Source organism: Monodelphis domestica, chromosome 7 (genome assembly GCF_027887165.1).
Source record: "Monodelphis domestica isolate mMonDom1 chromosome 7, mMonDom1.pri, whole genome shotgun sequence".
In the NCBI taxonomy this organism is placed as follows: Eukaryota; Metazoa; Chordata; class Mammalia; order Didelphimorphia; family Didelphidae; genus Monodelphis; species Monodelphis domestica.
Genome location: NC_077233.1, coordinates 100,966,824 through 100,974,613, shown reverse-complemented (window position 1 = coordinate 100,974,613; position 7,790 = coordinate 100,966,824). Strand labels below are relative to the sequence as shown.

Below are 7,790 nucleotides of genomic sequence, written 5' to 3'. Positions count from 1 at the left end.
CAAAGAAGGAATCTTATCAAATTCCTTTCATGACACAAATATGGTACTTATTCCTAAGTCAGGAAGACTAAAAACAGAGAAAGAAAACTACATCTCCTTAATAAATTATATATCATAGATGCAAAACTCTTAAATAAAACACTAGCAAAAAAAACTACAACAAGTTATCACAAAGATTATTCACTATGACCAGGTGGGATTTATACAGAGAATGCAAGAATGGTTTAATATTAGGAAAACCAATCTGCATAATTGACCATATCAATAACCAAACCAATAGAAATCACATTATCTCAATAGATGCAGAAAAAGCCTTTCACAAAATACAATACCCATTCCTAATGAAAACACTAGAAAATATAGAAATTGCTAGTCCTTTCCTCAGGAATAAACAGTATATATTCATTAAAACCATCACAGCAAATATCATCTGAAATAGAAGCCTTCATAATGAGTGAAGCAAGAATGGTCATTTTTACCTTTATTATTTAATTAATATTGTACTAGAAATGCTAGTGGTAGCAATTAGAGAAGAAAAAAATTTAAAGGGTTAATATTGAGGAACTAAATTATCACTATTTGCAGATGATATATGATGCATATGATGGTATACTTAGAGCCAGTGGAAATAAATTAATAACTTTAGCAAAGTTGTAGGATATAACATAAACCCACATAAATCATCAGCTTTTCTATATAGTTCCAACAAAACTTGGCAGCAAGAATAAGAGAAACTCCATTTAAAATCACTCTAGACAATATAAAATATTTCAAAATATACTTGCCAAGACAAACACAGGAATTATATGAACACAACTACAAAACACTTTTCATACAATTAAAATGAATTTAAACAATCAGAAAAACATTAATTGTTCCTGGGTAGGAAAAACATTAATTGCTCCTGAGGTAGTATAATAAAAATGACAATTCTGCCTAAATTAATTCCTTGTTTCAGTGTCATGCCCTTTCAAACTACCAAGAAATTTTTTTTTCAAATTGGAAAAAAATTATAATAAAGTTCATCTGAAGGAACAACAAAAGATCAAGAATATCAGGGGAATTAGTGAAAAAAAAATGTGAAGGATGGTAGCCCTAGCAGTACTAGATCTTAAACTGTACTAAAAGCAGAGATCATCAAAACAATGTGGTCCTGGCTAAGAGACAGAAGGGCGGATCAATGGAAGAGACTAGAGATAAATGACCTCAAGCAAGCTTAATGTCTGATAAACCCCAAATCCCAGCTTTTAGGACAAAAATTCACTATTTGACAAAAACTGATGGGAAAATTGGAAAACATTATGGGAAAAATTAGGTTTAGATCAACATTATACCAAGCTAAATTCAAAATGGATAAATGACTTAAATATTAAGAAGGAAAGCATAAATAAATTAGGAGAACCTATAGTACCTGTCAGATGGAAAAGGAAGGAATTTAAGACCAAACAAAAAAATAGAGAACATTGTAATATGTAAAATAAATAATTTTGATATTAAGGTTTTTGTACAAACAAAACTAATACAACCCAAAATTGGAAGGGAAGCAACAAACAAGGGGAAAATTTTTATTACAAACTCTCTGACAAATTTCCCAAATATATAAGGAAACTTATAAGTCAAATTTACAAAAAATCAAGCTATTCCCCAATTGACAAATGGTCAAGGGATAAGGAATAGGCAATTGTCAGATGAAGAAATCAAAACTATCAATGACAGGAAAAGTATTCCAAATCTCTCCTGATTAGAAATGCAAGTCAAAACAACTACTCTGAGGTATCAACATCACACCTAGAAGACTGGCCAAAATGATATTAAAAGAAAATAATAAATGTTGGAGGGGTTTTGACAAAATAGAGACACTAATGTAGAATTGTTAACTGATCCAACCATTCTGGAAGGCAATTTGGAATTCTGCCCAAAGGGAATTCAGTTTTATCACTAATGGGTTTGTACCCCCAAAGAGATCATTAAAAACATTTATACAAAAATATAAAGCTGTGCTTTTGTGGTGGCAAAAAATTGGAAAATAAAGGGTATCTATCAATTGGTGCTGACTGAACAAATAGTATATGATGATGATGGAATAAAATTAGTGTTATAAAGGAATTCTGAACTGATTGATTTCCATATGAACTGAAAAGACCTCCCTATGGTCAGTGAAATGAGCAGAACCAGGAAAAAATTGTTCACAGTAACTGAAACATTGTGGGATGATCAAATGTAATAGACTTTGCTACTAGTAGCAATGCCGTTTATCTAGGACAGTTCTGAGGGACTTATGAGAAAGAATGCTATCCCACATCCAGAGAAAGAACTGTGGGAGTAGAAAATGCAGAAGAAAAACATATTTATCACATGGCTCTATGGGTATATTAATTGGGGGTTTTCACTTTATTACAAAAATGAATGTGGAAACTGTGGAAAGGAAAACTGAAGCAAGTTTTAGATTTTCTGCCATTCAGGTGGAACAAACAGCAGTTGGAATGTTAGATAAAAGATAAGAATGACAATTGGTAGGGGGGGGGAAACTTGGAGAGTGACAGTTGGTCTTGGGAACTCTCTTTCCTGGCCCTCAAACTAGAAGGAGCACTCTCCTGTCTCTGAATAGAAAAGTACCTCTATTCCTGATTTTCCCAACTGTGTGCTTACCTGAATTCCTGTGATTATGTCATCGAACAAAAGAATTTAAGGGGAGCAGTTTGAACTGTAAGGCCAGTCTTTAGGGGCATACCTGAAGAGACACAACACAGGCCCAACCAGCTCTGAAAGTCAGAACCTTTTTTTTTCCTGTTGCTCTGTCTATGCTAAATACTTTGAACTTAAGAATAGATATATAGCATAGACATAACCCTCGAGCCTTTGAGGCCTGGTCTCAGCTCAAAAGCTGAGAGAGACTCAAACCCAATCTAGGGAAATCCCGATTCCCTCTTCCCGGATACCTCCCAAATGCAAAGTGGTTATTAAAATTCATCTTTATTTAATAAACCCAATTGAGGACTATCATTTCAGTAGGAAATAGAGCAGAACCCAAGGTCAGCCATTTCAACCATAAATGGGTCCTTGGCCCAGGGGCCTTGTCCCTCAGGAGGGTCCATGCTTAATTACCTGCTCTATGGTATTCAAGATGGATTCCCCGCATAGGTGGTTCATATCTCAGGAACCCCAATTTTCAAAGACTCAGCAGGGGTATCTGATCTCCTTTTACCTCACCAGCATCCATATCCTTCTATCCCTTCAATTTACAAAACTCCTTATCCCCTGTACTTCTTCAATCCCTACAATTCCCTTTAATTATGGGTATTGATTGGGGGTTTTTACTTTATTACAAATATGAATATGGAAACACATGTTGAGCTATATAATAATACATTATATAACCCAGTGGAATTTCTTCTCAGCTCCAGTAGGGGGGAGGAAAATGGAGAGGTAGAGAAAATCATGAATCATGGATGTGTAACCATGGAAAAATATTCAAATATTTTTAAGAAATCATCTCAACAAGATCTGAATTAGTAATTTTTTTGTTAGTCGGAATTATAATTTTGTGTTCATTAAGAAAGGGAATGAATTTGGTTCATTAATAATCTTAACCAATATACAAGTCATGATGTGGAGGAAGAGTTGCCAAGAACCACCAAGTGTAACTTGCCAAGGGATCCCTCAGGCCAACATTGTCAAGGATCAGGACTTAATCAGGGCTTTTAGGATCAAAGACAAGTATAAAAAGTAATGCTAAAAAAAGGACAATGAGAACTTTGTGTGCCATTTTTCACATTTATAGAAATATACAAAAGTCAAGAATCATTTTGATGCTCAGTGGTGTCCAGAGGAGTGCCTTTTCATCATCTGGGGTAGCCAATTTCTTCTGGATTAGTCCTTGTCAAAAAGTAGTTCATATTGAAGAAATGTTCTGGCGTGGGATTGGGATGTGCCCCCTTTTCCTCATTGCAGACACCTTGTGTCCTTTTAAATGTTGTTTTACTAAAAAAAATTTCATTTTAGTGGTGCAGTCTATTCACTAGTTTAGTTGAAGTTAGAAGTAGTGTGAAAAAGCTTGGACAATCAGGAAAGGATGAAAATGAGAATGAGTATGGGGATAGGGCAGATTAGGAAAATACGGGGTCAACTCAAAAGTGTACTTGTTTTACAAATTCACTTTTCCTTCCTGTTTGTGGAGCACTAGAATTCAGTCATCCTGGAAAAGTAAAGACAATTAATATATATCCCCCTGCCCTCCCACCATGGAAAAGTGAATACCACACCACTAACTAAATATAAAGCACAAATTTCAAACCCATCCATTTCTAACAAAATCAGGCATTCATGGTCTCCACAACAACCAATCAAAAGGGAAGTTCTAATATCCCCATTTTAAATCTAGAATAATGGGGAGCACAGAGGACAAGTAAATATAAAGTCCCTTTGACAGCATACATGGTATTTTAACCCATTACAATATATCCCATTTGCTTTGACTTCTCTGGCTTTATATTAAAGCTTTTGATATGCCAAGCATTTTCCAATGCATAGTCAATTTTATATTAGCCATCATGATTGGCACAAAATAAGCAAATATTTGCTACTAAGACATGTTTTTAAATGACCATGAAAGTCAGTTGTATGGACATTAAAAGGTGCTGTCAACTGGGTGGAAAAAAGTTATTTTAAGTCCATGCCCAATTGACACATGCACCTAATTCCATTAGATTCTGATTACAGCAACTTCACACATCCCTGGGGTAATAAACGACCTTGAAGATCAGTTGTATAGACATTTAAAGTTGCTGTCACTGAATAAAAGTCATTTTGAACTCACTTCCCATTAGATACTCACTTGTGAATCAAATTAGATTCACTTGACTTCACATATCCCAATCCATGCTCAGTCACTCACTTTCTCAGGACCTGCATCACTAAGCCAAGCACACAAAAGCTGGAGAAAGAGAAGCAAGAGAGAGAGAGGAAAAGAGTCTCAATCACCATCATCCTCTAACGCGAGGAACCAATTGTATCAGTAAACCAACACACCCAGAAAAAATTGGGATCTGAAGTGTCACTATCAAAAAGGAAGAAAAAGTTTTGGACCTGTGTTTCCAACAATGTTTCCTTGACCACTCAGCTTTGAGGCTCTCATGGATAAGGCTCATTATTGCAGCTGCTCCTGCTGCTCTTACCTCTCCATCTATCTCAGCTGTGAGCTCTTGGCTATTTATACCCTCCCCCCAAAGCCCCACCCAGGCCTCATGAGGCAATTTCCTTTGTGACATTTCATTTTGGTCTCCATGGTGACACTTTCTACTAGTAGTCCTTACTCCTGCATCATAAAGGACAAATTCAAATTTGACCTTATTAGGGTCCAATGCAATTTCCTTATGCCATATTAGGCAGAAAACGGAGATGTCAGACTATAAACTAATGAAGTAGACTTCACCTCTCCAGCCAGCGAATTCACCAATTCCTAGTGAAATTCAAGATTTTTTATTCAAGGGATTTTTGACTTTCAATGTGTATATATAGGGGAAGGGAAAGGACAAGGCAGACCAAAGCTGAGACTGAGTTCAACAAAGAGAGACAAAAGGCAAATGAAAGAATTTTGTTGATCATTCAAAGCCAGCACAATTTCTTCGAGAATAATCTTGCCCAAATTAACCTCCTTTCCATTTTTGAGCACATAAATAGACTATAGATCAGAGAAATGCCATGGGCATACGAAGCATCTGGAATTTGATGAAAATATTTAATAATGTTTGATAAGGTGTCTCATATGACTCATCTTTCTGAGTAAGATATAAAAAATGGAAGAGTGGATTTGGAATGAATAGAGTGACTATAAATAATTGTTAGCAGGTCTATGTCAATGTGGAGCAGATAAAGTATCTTTAGTGAAGTGCCTCATTTGTCTCTTGTTACCTTGCACTTATTCAACATTTTAATTAAGTTTTGTGAAGAAGGTTTAATATGGCAGACATCAAAATTGCAGATTAAATACATGTGGAAGAGATTGCTATTTGTTAAGTGATAGAATTTTCAAGGATCTTGATAGGCTAAATGATTAACTAAATCAATTAAGGTAGAAATTATGATATAATATGTATAAATGAACTGTGCAAGTTCAACACAGGAGGAAACTGTAAATGGTTTTGTCAACGGAGTCTGGTCAACCAAAATAAATGTGGTTGGTCTTAGGTTTCAAAAGATTTATTCTATTTATAATGGGGAAAGGGATTTCTACTTATAACCCTGCCTTGGTCCTACCATCTCTAATGTATTAGACTGTCAGTGACACCTTGTTCAACAAGGATAGTGATTGGAATTAAATCTGGATGCAACTGGCATGACAGCTGTAGTGCAAGTCAAAAGAGGGCTGAACTTAGTTGGAGTTTATAGCACCTGAGTTCAAATTCTGTCTCTGCCACTTACTCTCTGTGTGATATTATGACAAATCACTTAAATGCTCCAGGACTAAATTTCCTCCTATATAGAATAAGGGGATAAGACTAAATTCTTCTACAATCCCTTCCCATCTCGGTATCAAAAATCCTATTAGCATTTCTACATCTTTTTGGAGGGGTTTTGGGTTAAATATACTTGTTCTGCCCTGGCTTCATGAAAGAAAAATCTAGGACAAGGGCAGAGTCAGATTTTAGGCTTGATGTAAACAAAAACTCTCCCAAAGTACTATGAACTTCTTGGGATATAATGGATTCCTGCTGGAGGTGTTCAACATGGAAGGGGGAAACATGTCAAAGATGCTGGGGAAGTGACTACTTGACTCAGGTTTGTGGCAGACAATATGACCTCTGAGTTCCTTTTATAATTGAAAGTGCTAGTATTCTAGAATTCTGTGATTGTGAGAACCTTCAAATTACTGGCTGGCACCAAGGTAGACTAGAAAGTCAAGCCTTGAAGCTAAAAAGAAATAAGGGCAGTGTGTCTAGAATATAAGTTCCTTGAGGACAGAAACTGTTTCATTTTGTCTTGGATTCTGTCCTTACTATTTGCCACATAAGTATTTAATGAATGTTTGTCAATTTATTTAAAGACTAAAATTCAACATCTCTCTGCTTTGATGTTTCAGGCAAGAGAGGAAACAGCCTTTGCAGTATATCAGTGATGGTTATAGGACTCTGTTCTTTCTTCTTTTTGAAAACCATGGATTCCAAAAGATGGAACCCTAGAGAACACATCCTAGGTAGGGAAAAAAATAGCAGTGCCAAGGCTTAAAAACAAGAGTTGGATGGAGGTGCTGCGTGACAAATAGCAAGTAGGTCAGTTTGGCTGGTTCTTTAAAGAAAGAAAGATATATGACAGAAAGCTCATGAGCAAGGGATTTTTTTCATCTTTCCAGAATGCTATGGCATCCATGTAGCATGGCAGAACCATGAATTCAAATCCAATAGGAAAGCTGTTGGGGGAGAGCATTCAGGGAAGAGGAGTCTACAGATTTGAACTCTGGAGATATGAGCAATTTTGGTTTACTAAAGTGCACAGTTTAGATCCTGAGAATTCTCATCCTTTAAGTTCTCTATATCAATCAATTGAACAAACGGGAGAATTGTTAAAAAGAGAAGTGCAAAACGTATTATGTGGCAGTGAATATTGCTAAAATTATCACAGGCTGCCTTCATGGGCAGCACTTAGCACAGTGTCTGTCATATAATGGTGCTTAATAAATGCTTGCAGACTAACAAAATTAATAAGGGAGGCATAGTGTCAAGGATTAGGAATAGTTTGGCTATACTCTTCTGGTTAGAAGATAATTTTAATGTTAAGTTCTGAATATTCAAGAT

The 7,790-nt window shown here is 35.8% G+C and overlaps 1 long non-coding RNA gene across 2 annotated transcripts; it reads right to left on the bottom strand.

The window, feature by feature from the left end:
- Positions 1-3,754: 3,754 nt before the first annotated feature.
- On the bottom strand, positions 3,755-5,210 carry LOC103098751 (uncharacterized). Of its 2 annotated transcripts, XR_001623694.2 has the most exons (3): positions 5,086-5,210; positions 4,835-4,933; positions 3,755-4,195 (listed from the first exon to the last, which is right to left on the bottom strand). It is a non-coding gene; the product is annotated as an uncharacterized LOC103098751 (long non-coding RNA). The 2 variants fall into 2 exon arrangements; XR_470503.3 differs by having other exon boundaries at positions 3,755-4,933.
- Positions 5,211-7,790: the final 2,580 nt, after the last annotated feature.